Consider the following 13,778-nt stretch of genomic DNA (forward strand, 5'->3'; position numbering starts at 1 on the left):
CAGGGTATTGATTATGACGAGGCCATGTTCTAAGCATTGTCAGGAGGGTGGTGTCATTGGAGTTTCCCTACCCCCTCTCTGCCGATCACACCTCCCCAGAGGTCTGTGTCCTTTCCAACTCTGGCATTGAAGTCGCCATGGAGGATCGACTTGTTGCCCGTTGTGACTCAGGACAGGGATTGTTCGAGGCTGGAGTAGAATTCCTCTTTGGTCTCGTCTGTAGCTTCCAATGTTGGGGCGTAGGCGCTGAAGACCGTGGTGCACTGGTTCCGAGCTAGGGTGAGCCGAAGAATCATGAGGCGTTTGTTTATCCCACAAAGCGAGTCTCTGAGATGGCCCACACGCTCGTTTTTTTACGCCGAAGACTACCCCATGAAGGCGACATTCTACTGCTGGTTTACCTTTCCAGAAGGTGGTGTAGCCACCACCTTGTTCTTTGAGCTGGCCTTCCCCTGCCCGCTGGGTCTTGCTTGGGGTGGCGATGTCTATGTCGAAGCGATTGAGTTCCCGGGCATGATAGCATTCCAGTGTGTTGCTGTTGGGGTTGTCCTTGAGGGTCCTGATGTTCCAGGTCCCAAACTTCATCTTAAAGCGTGGAAGATGCCTGAGGATGAATTCTTTTAACGTGGGTGGCCGTTTAGGGTTAAGGCGACCACACAGGCTTGACAGAGTAAGGTCTGGGTCCAGTGGCAAGGGGATTCAAGACGACTGGAGACCAGGCTCTGCTGTATGGGCCTAGTTCATACACACACGCATACTCCTACTGTCCTCCTTCCTTCTTTCCACAGGAACTCTCTCCTTGAGATTCACAGTGTAATCCTCGCGGCACTCGCTGTTGGCCTGTGCTGTTCCTTTCCTGGGCCACTCCTTGGCCTCGCCCTCGCCCTCGCCGCTCCTGGGCTTCTGACCTCTGCTCTGGGTCCCAACCTCTGATCTCCGTTCTGGATCCCAATCTCCGACCTCCGCTCTGGGTCCCGACCTCCGACTCCTCCTGGGCCTGAGGTCTGGCCCAGCAGGAGTCGGAGGTCGGGGCCAGAAGGTGTCAGACTGTATAATACTCATAAAATGAAAATGTGCCCCCTCCTGTGTCATAAAAATTCCACGGACCCCCGTAACACAGCACAAGTATTTTTCTGTATAAACATTTGTTGTACAATTAAACTTATATATTTATTATTATTTTTGTTTTACTTGTATCCCGGGCCATACCCTGTATTATGACCCGGTTCAGTACATTTCCCATGGAGTTTATATCCCGGACCTTGCCCTGTATTATGATCCGATTTAATATCTTCCTCGGGATCTGATGCTGACAGTAATCTGCCCTCCATGTTCCTGTCAGTCCCAGCTTAATAAACTAAACGGCCTCCCGTGAAACTGAAAGTAAATGATTGTAGAGTCTGGAACAGGATCACAGATGGTAAAATAGAGCTGATGAGTGAACATTAATCGGACATACGGCTCCAATCTCCCACTCTCTGCTGAGCTACACTACTTTTACACTTTAAAGTCACTCCGCTGTCAGAGCCGTGTTCTGAATAGAGTGGATTTCACTCAGTAACAGCGCAATCCCTGTAACCCGGGCCACAATCCTGTTTCTTACCGTCACTCAGATTGGCCTGCGCTGCTTGTCACGAGGCAAACTGTCTCCGCTGGGAATCCCCGGATTAACGGCAGGGAGCAACACTGCTTTGCCTGCTGTCATCTAAGACTTATTTTGGCGGACCTCTTGAAATCTTCTCGCGGATTCCCTTTTGAAAATCCGTGATTGGGAGGAATCCGATTCCCGATTCTCACTGGTTCATTTTCACAGTCTTCAATTTTTCAGAGATCTTTTCCAACGAATAATTGGTCATTGTTTCGAGGACTTCCTGGAACGTCTCCGCTGACCCCAGTTTGAGAACCACTAATATAATTCACAGAAGGTACATAATGAAGGAAATCAGTCATCACTGTTGTACACATCATTGTTGACAACTTATTTTTTCCATTCACTCCTGAAGGGATTAATTTGTGTTGGAATACAATTCAGTGGTCAGTAGTAGACTTCCAGTAACTTGGCCAAGCTTAATATGCGAGGGCAGATAACAAGCGGCAGTAGAAAGAAAATCTTACTGGAGCAACAGGCTGACAATTCAAAATCAACCTTGAATACTTGTTTATCACTTTTAAAAACAAGTAGTTAACAGGCTTGTCATAACTTGAGGTTTAAGTGCCTAAGCAACATTCAATCACTTGTAATTGCAGCACAGAAACTCAAATACTGAAAAGCACCATTGCAGCAAGGATGGATTAAAAACATTGCGGGAGAGAGGTCTGGAGTGTGTCCTTTCAAAAATTTTGGAGTCACCGATATTGCTGCCTTTCAAAACCCCAAATAATTTATCTTGGAAGGGTTGCAGTTCATTTAAATATGAAAATGAAGTTGTTGGACAGAATTCAATACAACTTTGCAAGGTCCAGTTCGAACACCAGATTAAACATGATAAATTGAAACATTTTACAATAAGTACCTACAATAAACCAGCTAACTAAAAGTCCTCATCAGACTTGACTGCAATCAGTGCCAAGACCATATTGACACTAACAGACCTTTGTGTGCATGCCTGTAAAAGTATTCAAATGTTACTTGGCTGCCGAGAGAGGCATGGAACCAAGTAAATGTCAGTCCTTATCCCTTAATGTTGGTGTAACATTGACTGTTCCTCCAACTTTGGACAGAGGTGCTGTTACTGTGGTAATTGGTGCCACTCACACAATTGACAAGAGTTAATTTAATACCATTAGTAAGTATCCAAACTTACAACTTCCTCTGAACAAAGCTGATAATATCAGTGAGATGTTTTGCACCACTTAGTAAAGTCGCCAATATTTCTCTCTACTCCACCCTGATCTTCTTTGCATGTTTTGTCAAGAATGGGTATCACATAATGCTGCAGCCAGTGCAAATTAAATTGAGTAGGGCAGCTATGCAGATCGATCGCTGTTCACAATTGTTCTGATTTTTAAATGTAAAAGTGGACAAGCAGATAGGGTCCAAATGCTGATTTATGTGAAATATATATGTGTCTACCTTCAAAACATTAAAAAGACAACTTAACTAAGCCTTGACTTGAAGATCATCTAAGCATTTACTTCGAAAAAAACACAACACTTTACATTTATCTAGTGCCTTTAACGTAGGAAAATGTCTCAAGATGCTTCACAGAAATGTAATCAGGCAAAATGACGAGAGCAAAAGAAGGGGACATTAAGCCACACGGAAACAACAAGAGATTTAAAAAACAAGTAGATGGAGGAGTATATAATTTGTAGCATAGTGCTTCTTGCATTGAGTTTAGAATATCTAATTGTGCCTTTGTTGTAGAATTGTACCTCCTGAAACATAGAAACATAGAAACATAGAAAATAGGTGCAGGAGTAGGCCATTCGGCCCTTCTAGCCTGCACCGCCATTCAATGAGTTCATGGCTGAACATGCAACTTCAGTACCCCATTCCTGCTTTCTCGCCATACCCCTTGATCGCCCTAGTAGTAAGGACTTCATCTAACTCCTTTTTGAATATATTTAGTGAATTGGCCTCAACAACTTTCTGTGGTAGAGAATTCCACAGGTTCACCACTCTCTGGGTGAAGACGTTTCTCCTCATCTCGGTCCTAAATGGCTTACCCCTTATCCTTAGACTGTGTCCCCTGGTTCTGGACTTCCCCAAAATTGGGAACATTCTTCCTGCATCTAACCTGTCTAACCCCGTCAGAATTTTAAACGTTTCTATGAGGTCCCCTCTCATTTTTCTGAACTCCAGTGAATACAAGCCCAGTTGATCCAGTCTTTCTTGATAGGTCAGTCCCACCATCCCGGGAATCAGTCTGGTGAACCTTCGCTGTACTCCCTCGATAGCAAGAATGTCCTTCCTCAGGTTAGGAGACCAAAACTGTACACAATACTCCAGGTGTGGCCTCACCAAGGCCCTGTACAACTGTAGCAACACCTCCCTGCCCCTGTACTCAAATCCCCTCGCTATGAAGGCTAACATGCCATTTGCTTTCTTAACCACCTGCTGTACCTGCATGCCAACCTTCAATGACTGATGTACCATGACACCCAGGTCTCGTTGCACCTCCCCTTTTCCTAATCTGTCACCATTCAGATAATAGTCTGTCTCTCTGTTTTTACCACCAAAGTGGATAACCTCACATTTATCCACATTATACTTCATCTGCCATGCATTTGCCCACTCACCTAACCTATGAAGTGCATACTCGTGTAAACACATTACAAACATTGTCACGCTGGTTGGAATGAAATTTACACTTTTTTTGAGCAGTTATCTATGAAAAAAAGCATAATTGTTCTGGTTTTATTTTATCCAATGTGTTTTAAATAGTTAATGTAAAAAGCCTCTCTTGACACCCACACAGTATGAATAGCAACATCAGGAAAGGATACAGAGTCAAGACCAGTTCCTTTCCTGATGGTGATGTTCTGTTCTGATAGGTCAGCCTTATTGTTGGCATACAACTAGGTGTTCCATCCAAACATAGATTGGTAAGTAGCCAAAATCAATTCAAACTTCTCTTCCCCTCCATCCTGACTTTAGGATTATCTGGCTGAATGCAGAAGCCACATGATGTAGCTGCACATGCATGTTACAACTGAGCTGTAGTGAGTGATGCGGCAACTCTGTAAACCGCTGGGAGTTTAAAACTACACATATTTGGGGCATTTGATGCTGAACCTGTTAATGTCATCACCTGACATGTGTAATATACATCCAGCAGGGGTCATTGAATGGTGATTAGGATTGAGAAACTAGCTGATTTCTAGATTGATAGTTAAAGGTGATATGATTGCTGTTTTTAGGATTCTAAAGGGACTAGATAATATAAACCATGACAAGCAATTTCACCTTATCCAGAACCAGAGGACCTGGCCTGCACTTGAAGGAGGGTAAATTCAAAACTAATCTGCGGAAACAATTTCAGAGTGATCGATCTATGGAACAGGTTTCCTCGGGAGATGGTGGAAGCAGTCAGTATTCATTCATTAATTCAAATGAAAATTACATAGATTTTGTTTAGAAAATAACATTTTGGGATATAATATGAGTGAACAATTTGAGACATGAGGTGTGGTAAGTGTAGCACTACTGGGATTTTCCTCGTGCCACGTCTGGGCCTGTTGTAGAACAGTTGATCGAGATTGATTGCTATAGTCAGCAATATTAACGCTATCAGGATAGTCGAAGGCGAACTAGATGGACCTTGGTCTTTTCATCTTGCAGTTCCTATGTTCCTATTCCCCCTTCTTTATCTAGCAACGCTCAGGCCAAATGTAGTACCATAATGTTAACCTCACTAGATTGACTAAGTAAATATAGAGAAATCAGAGATTAAACATGGCAGCTTCTTGGTGTGTGTGGCTTAGTACCACAACATATAGTGCATTTAGTCTCTGAGCCATCATGCAAATTTGCACAGTTGTTTTAATATTCTGTTAGTTTTCACCCCCGCCTCATGTTCTCCCACTTCTTGTCAGACATGATTCTATGGGTACTGGGGGTCTATTGATATCACGCTCAAGTGACAATTGTTCATGTGTGAGGCTGGATATTTGAGCATGAGGAGGCTATTTGACCAGGTGGATTGTAGTGGAGTATTTAAAATAAACATGCAACACCAGGTCTGGGTTCGAAGATTGAAGTCGTCTTTATTTGCACCGGTGGAGAGATCACCTGCTATATGTATGTAGCCAGGCTTCTCCGAAGATACAAAGCTCCAAGCAATCTTTGAAACACTTAATGATGCATGTCAGCCTCGTGCCTGGTCCCCCTATGCCGTTTAATTGGCCAAAAGCCCACGTGCACAATTGCTGATTGACTAATTTCCTTTCATGTCACACAATCATTCGCCTATGTTTTATACCAGATGGAGTTTCTCCAACGTGTTACTTCTGACCCCTTGCTCTGTTTAACTGTCTCTCTGGGCCTCCTGTGGTTCAACAGTTTGGCTATTTGTAATTGTCCTCAAGTTACATAGCTTGCAACAGTTAACCATTCTGACATGTTATTCTTAGCATTATGTCTTCTGCCCATCAAACAACTTAGAAAGCTGACCCCTACAAAAGTCTCTTTAGCTCTTTTTAGTCCCGAGACCCATTCTTAACCCTTTAATTAAAGCAGAGCTCGAAACCTTCACTTCAGTCCCCCCTTTTGGTTCTTGGCTACCCAGCTCAAGATTATCAACCTAATTCTACTTTATCCTGTGTCCCCTGCTCCATTCTGTGGTGATCAGCCACACGGTTTGGGGGACTCGCGACGTGACCTATGCCTCAAAGTATTTCAGGGTACGCGGCTAACAACTTTTGCTATTCCATAATTAAAGCTTTTGCTTTCTTTCTCCGTTGCCTCTTTCTGCATGCCATGCATAACCCAATTCCCCATCCGACAGCTAGCCCTAACTGTATGACCACCGAAAAATGAGAGGCTATATGAATCCACGGATGGATATTATCATTCATTCCCCAGTTCCATATATGTTCCCACCACTGGGTGTCCTTCAGGGTTTCCTCAATGCCCTTCAAATGCTGTATGGAATCTCATGATAATGTTGTATACTTTTCTCAGTGTCCTTTTTCAATTGTGTCAAATGTTCAATCGAGATGGGGAATGTCTTGCCAACTTGGTAACTCATATTGTTCTATTTCATCATTCCATCTCTGGTTGTTTAAAGTGATGTTCTCGACATGTTCCTATCTTTGTGCGAATAGGTACCGATGGCCTATTTTGACCATAGCTTTAGGCGTAAAACACAAATTAGGTTGCGGATCGCACATTCGGCACCACCATATTCGTACTTAGTTTCTTTAGTGGATATGCAGTATGTCCCGTCATCCGGGCTGCCACCTCAGTCCCTCCATGACTAATCTCCAACGTGCAATTAACTGTTTGAGTGAACCCGTACGTTGTGCATTGCCTTCTTTCCATGGGTTGTGCGCACACTACCACATCCAAATATTGAGTGCAACCATCGGTATGCACCCCTTGAAATGTGCCACTGAGTTTTACCTCATAAGGGGCCGTGTCGTGGAACTGAACCCGGGATTGGCCTTGTATTTCGATTAATTTCAATTCTCTGGTAGTACAATTACTTGGGGACAAGAACACTTGTGTTGTCTTACGAACATCACGGAGGGTAATACCATCTTTAGTCCATTTGGACAACTGCTCATTAATTATCCAATCGGGTATTTTTCCCTATTTCATCGGGTTTACATTGTATCGGATGTTCCCTAGTAACCATGTGCCGTACATTGCACATATAAGTTCTTTATGTGTTTCTTGGGTTAGATCATTTAGTCGCATACTTATGTTATTGATAGTTTGGGCATGCCGCTCTCGGATTTCCTCGACTTGCAGCATTTGTCTGACAAACTCGTCCCCTGTTTCTGACAACTGCGAAGTCAGTTCGTTTCCCTTTAGCAAAAGGGCTCTCAAACGTGGGGCTAAGTCTTGAACTTCTTGGTCTATCCTGGAACATGTCAAGTGTTACCACCCCCACCGCATACCGATAGTGTGAGTCGGTTGTTGTTAGACAATAGATAACATGAAAATCACACATCGTCTTGTGGTTCATTGTCGGACTATCTCAATCATATGTACCGTAAGTATCACCTCAGCGTCTAGCCGTTGTGACCCTCTGTTTCCCATTTCGCTTAATACCCATTGTACTTGGTCCTCAATTGGCCCAATTAACTATTCAAATTCATTATATCTTCCCTTTGGCAGTTACATTTTTAACTCCTTTCTTAGTGATATTTACTTGTCTACGCAAATAAATACTTAATGAAACCCATGCCCCAAGTCTCACAGTTTGGACTGGGGTAAAACAAACATTCCCGTCGTGATGGGATAAGTCAGATTGGTACCGTACTGGTATTCCTAGTGTATGGTGCTGACACAATATTCACCCTTCCCTCTTTATACAGATCATACGGGGAAATGCTGTCCCGCAATTACCTTCATGGTGCAGTTCCATTTTATCTCATCCCAATTAAACCCGAATACATTGGCTGCATGTTCTACCATGTTGTAGAGGCAAATGAACATGTCCTGAGCTTGAGCACACCCAATTCAGCCTGGGGCTACACATGTTTTTCCCACCCACCCAGGTTACATTTCCGGTGTTCATTGTATCCTACTAAATTTTCTCAGGCATGATTGGGTAATACAATACTATCTCTAACAGGGTAATGTCATTTTGTTCGGTAAATGACACTTGTGCCACAGTTGGTACACCTGTACCAACCTTCTGACTTGGTAAGTTGATAAGTGGACATTGCCCTAGGTCTCGATCAGTTACCCAGAAAGAGAACTTTCCCTCTGCAATATGCTGCAGGTTTCCTTGGGCTTGTTCCACTAACCAAGATCCATACATTACTTCGAGCAGTTTCGTTGAAGACGATTTGTTCCCCTTCTATAATTGGTTTACCCCTTTTTAGCATTAAACCAGTTACAACATATTAACCAGGTCTCACCGTCTTCTGTTATGATTCTTCCCAATAGTCTCGGCACCATTCTTGTCAAGATAGGATCAAGCCCATCACTCTCTGAATTCAGTGCAGGTTGTACTGGCCCTCTGCTAAAATCCCTTGATCATTCTCCCATGCAGCCACGCTGTTTTAGGCTTGCACCACCCAGGTAATCCCACTTTGGTCAGATTCAATATTACAGGTACTACTTTGTGATGCACATCATGGTACAATATCATCTGAGTTGGGATTACCATTAGCCCATTTGTTGGCTCTGGGTTGTGTTTATGACAAACGATTCGCTTTCCCACAAATCTGTTTATTCATTGGCGAAGGAGCCTTTGAATGAGTCTTTTTTGAACTCGACTGTTTGTACAACCACACTCCCGTCCTTGCACCCCTTGATATAATGGACAGTTACAGTGGTATGATTACCATGCTACTGGAAAAGTACCCCTATCCTATACCCTCGGCCGTCCCTACTTCTACCATTCACGATATGTCTCTTACAACTTCGTGAGATTGGCGGGATTTGCAAGGTATGTCTGTGGGACCCGAGGAGATTCTTCCAGCTCCCGTATCTTGTCGACTTCCATTTGGATCATACTGTACTGATTAGGTGGGGGTATCCCATTAGGCACCCCTTCTTCCTCATCCCCCTGGAGAGGACGAATCCAGTTCCCCATGTTTATAACCATTTCCTCTTGTCTCGGTACCTGATGGTGAACTGAAAAAACTTAATCTGGTTAATATAAAACCACTTAATTCTCCTAGGTAACCGGGCTGCATATACCATGGGACTAGCTTAATTAACTATATTATATGGTCCATTGTTCAAAACTTCCACCTTGGTATAGTTTTGTTCCATTACCTGCCCCCGCCCCCCCACCTCCCACTCCTAAGATTTACTCGGGGCCAGATGTAGTCAGTTACGGTGGTGTGCCCTCCTGATCCCTCAGGCACAATTCACTAACCCCTTTAAACAACATCGCTGCTTCCCGATGGTCACCTACTTAAAACAAAAGAAATAGACAATCTCTGGTGACTCTGCTTAAGTGCCTGAGGGGTTAATTTGTAACATGATCCTAAAATTCCTTCTACCCCAGGAGCAAATATTGTCTTTAAATTAAGAAAATTTCCAATATTCAAAAGGTATCACCCATTGAATTAAAACAGAGTTTACAGCTGCCTGTGAAAGAGTTAACTTCTTTTGTTTTGAAGGCCGACAAACACAGACACCATCAATCAATGTTAACTTCAGTCCCACAGCTTGCAGCCTTTTCAGTTTAAGTCTCCAGTTAAAAATCTTTTACTTTTGTAAAGTCTCTGTGCTTTTACACTTAAAATAAACATTCAGAAAAACAACTTCGCACATAATAGCATTTCTTCCTTTTCTCCCTCGTTACACATTGTCAGAATTTTTAAAAAAAAACATACGAATTATTGATATGAAATGCCTTCTGCCCGGAATTAAAGGCTCTCCACACAATTTACACCAACTAGAATTTTATCAAGGCCATAATAAAAGTCTGATTTTTAATAGGTTAATTAACCTCAGTAATTCCAATATTAAACTTCCCAATGCCACTTGGAAAAAGGGTAGGAGCCATAGTCACACAAAGGAACATGCCTTCCCAAAAACTTTAAACACCCAAAAAAAACACCAAAACAGTAAGAAAAAAACATGATCCCTTTTTTCCTTTTTATTGAGTCATAACTTAAACCAGTTTCAATTTCTGATCCCCACACACTCTAAATGCACCTCCAAGTACCTTTTAAATGTGGTGAGGGTTTCTGCCTCTACCACCCTTTCAGGCAGTGAGTTCCAGACCCCCACCACCCTCTGGGTGAAGAGATTGTCTCTAAACCTCCCTCCCCTTCCATAATGCTGTCTGTTTCGAGTGTCCTGACAGGTGCTGTCACCATCACACCTACTGTTGGTTTATTTCGTTGCTTTCTCAGTCAATAGTCTAGTCCATTTATTTAATTTATAATACGCGCGAGTGACTAAAATGAGGGCTTTATCTTCTTGTTTCTTTTCCGACTCCCAACATTTTCTTTGTTCAGCGGGTGGGTCGTGTGGTTTCCAATTTTGTTTGATATTTCAATTAATTTCGATTTTTGCCTGCTAGGTACCGTGTCACAGACCCCTCTGGTCCCCACTCGAGTTTCTCACTTCCTATGGTTATTGGTTGTCAGCAGTACGTCCCTTACATACTCGCCCTGAGTGAAATTGATACTTGCAACAGTATTGGTTGTCAGAGGACATCCTTTACTTACTCCTCATGAGTGAGACCGTTACTTGCAATCTTATTGGTTGTCAGCAGTACGTCCCTTACTCGCCCTGAGTGAGACCAATACTTACAACCTATTGGTTGTCAGCGGTACTTCGCTTACTTGCTCCTCACAAGTGAGACCATTACTTGCAACATATACCAATTTTCAATCGCAACGTTACACAGACACACTTCTATATAACCGATCGTAATTGTTTCACCTGGGATCTTCTGCTGACTTGAAGTCTCGGCCAGACCTGTAGATTCGGATCTCTCAGGCAGCTGACATCAGACAGATTTCTGCCCTTGTCCTAACTATGCGTGGTAATTAAAACATACTCACGCCTTTGACATGAGATGTCCGCTTGAGATCCTACCGACTACGGCAAATGTAGTGGAGTATTTAAAATAAATACTCAACACCAGGTCTGTGTTTGAAGATTCAAGTAGTCTTTATTTGCACCGGTGGGGAGATCGCCTGCTTGTTTGTCTGTAGCCAGGCTTCTCTGATTATAAAAAGTTTCAAGCAAGCAATTTATTCAGTTAATGATGCATGTCAGCCTCGTGCACGGTCCCCCTATGCCGTTTAATTGGCCCAAAGCCCGCGTGCACAATTGCTGATTGACTAATTTCCTTTTGCGTTACACAATCATTCGCCTATGTTTCATACCAGATGGAGTTTCTCCAGCGTGTTACTCTGACCCCTTGCTTTGTTTAACTGCCTCTCTGGGCCTCCTGTGGTTCAAGAGTTTGGCTATTTGTAATTGTTCTCAAGTTACACAGCTTGCAACAGTTAATCATTCTGACATGTTATTCTTAGCGTTATGTCTTCTGCCCGTTAAGCATCTTAGAAAGCTGACCACTACAAAAGCCTATTTAGCTCTTTTTAGTCCCGAGACCCATTCTTAACCCTTTAATTACAGCAGAGCTCAAAAGCCCCACTTTAAGGACATTACAGCTGAGGTTGATCATGTCCACGTGTGCACTTACAGCAAGGATTACTGAATAATTAGAAATGGGAGCGCTGAATTTTTTTCCCTCTAACCAAGATGTGCTGAGCCTAATTTTTGCCTTAGAATACAATGGCAGCTCATCTAATGGCTCGGTTGGTTAAAGTAGTGAGTACCACACCTCATGTCTCAAATTGCTCACTCGTATATTATATCCCAAAATGTTATTTATGAACAAAATCTATGCAATTTGCATTTGAATGCATAAGAGCACCAAGTGAGATCAAAACTGCAACATTTCTGGTCTATATAGCTCAGCTACTCACTACTTTAACCAGCCGAACCATTAGATGAGCTGCCATTGTACAATTTTAAGTAGATGTGTACAACCTGGTTGTCAAAAATATTCAATTGATTTGGATCAATACAGTATACTTAAAAAAAAAAAAAATCCGTCCTTGTTTGTGATTCCAGACCTAATATTGATAGAAGGTGAATGTGTTGCATGTATGGGAGAGTACCTTATCCATGATTATATATTTGTGATGTAGATAATTCATATGTGAAGTAAAAAACTGATTTAAAAGTTTATGTTGGTAGTGTGCAAAGTTGATCGGATGAAACCCCATTCTGTTGTTGAGACAATTTTAAAATACAGTTCAGAAAGGCAATGAAAAATATATTTCTCCTAGTGATGAAATGCAACATTACCTGAATGGCCAACAAAACAAATGAAATTGGAGCAAAAATAATATTCTTTCTTAAGTATTTCATATCCCAACAGGACTGAGAGATTTTATGTGGGTGCTTTCATTATGCCGAGAAGCTGAGAGTTCAAGGTTATACAACTCCATTTGTTGAATTTTGCCCCCCAAAGGCATCTTTTGGAAAATGACGGGCAATGACGTGAACTTAGTTATTCACTACCCATAACCCTTTTGATTAAAAAGTTGTACACTAGATCTTCTACCAGTGGAATTATTTGCTGGACTGTGTAATAACTAAATCTCACTTATTATGGCAGTCTCAGGATGTAGAAATACAGATTGAACCTCCCTTATCCGGGACTCCCTTATCCGGCACCACCCCTCATCCGGCACACTTCCGGCCGCTCTGACATGAACAAATTGAACAAATTGACGTCCTTTCTCGCTGCTGACTCCTGCAATCGCTGGCCTGATCCCGCGATCCACCGCCCCCCCTCCCCACGATCTCTCTGCTGCACTCCCAGCCCCAAGCCAGTCAGCCCTGATATCCCCTTGCTCAGTACCTGTACCATCCAATTTAATGTGACCTCCCCTCGTCTGGCAAAATCCCTTATCCGGCATAGACCAGGCCCCGAGATGCCGGATAAGAGGGGTTCAACCTGTATAAAGAATTAGAGCTTCCATTTCAAAAACTCTGGGTGAAAGTCCTGTGAGATGTGTAACCAGAAAGACAACACCTGTGTAGTTACTTTATCAATCTAAGTTGTATGATCTGTAGGATCCATTAGTGGAGTATTGCAAAAATTAGTTTTGGGAGATTTTTCAGAACATTGGATTAAATTTCCAACCATTCATAGTCTATGGGCAGAAAATTTAGCACCGGTGTCCTCTATCAAATAGCAGTGTTCTGTTTCCCTGTAATCCTTGTGCTTCCTACAATGATAGGTGGTAGAGAAAAATGTTTTCTACACAGTCTGCCGAGGGTAAAAATGGGTTATAGAAATAGTGAGTTCCCCTTTTCGAAAGTGGGAAAATTTTGCAGCTGTGCCCATCAATTTTTTTTGTTGAAAAATGGCATTTCACAAACAAAAATTCTGAAAAGTTTATCAGTCATTATAGTCATCTGACTGTTTTAGGATAAGTCCATCGTGATTACAAACCTGAGGAAAGCTGAATGTTTTCAACTGTAAGAAGATTGGGATCTTTTAAGTAAGAAATTGATGGGCAACACCACAGTCAGCAGAATAAGACTTCTCAGAACTGCAGATGCTGCAAAATTGGTCAGGCATATCTCTAGTTCTGCCCATATGTGCTTG

The 13,778-nt window shown here is 42.5% G+C and overlaps 1 protein-coding gene and 1 long non-coding RNA gene across 7 annotated transcripts in view; one reads left to right on the forward strand and one right to left on the reverse strand.

The window, feature by feature from the left end:
* Nucleotides 1-1,791, reverse strand: part of LOC139259797 (uncharacterized) — a 53,993-nt gene extending 52,202 nt beyond the window's left edge. The window contains exon 1 of the long non-coding RNA XR_011592657.1: nucleotides 1,604-1,791. This is a non-coding gene — a long non-coding RNA (uncharacterized lncRNA). The remainder of the gene's footprint in view (nucleotides 1-1,603) is intronic.
* The window catches only part of LOC139259794 (RNA-binding motif, single-stranded-interacting protein 1-like), a 769,398-nt gene that overhangs the window by 60,823 nt on the left and 694,797 nt on the right, over nucleotides 1-13,778 (forward strand). The gene's annotated exons all lie outside the window — the stretch shown is intronic.

This window comes from Pristiophorus japonicus, chromosome 3 (assembly GCF_044704955.1).
Source record: "Pristiophorus japonicus isolate sPriJap1 chromosome 3, sPriJap1.hap1, whole genome shotgun sequence".
Taxonomy (NCBI): Eukaryota; Metazoa; Chordata; class Chondrichthyes; family Pristiophoridae; genus Pristiophorus; species Pristiophorus japonicus.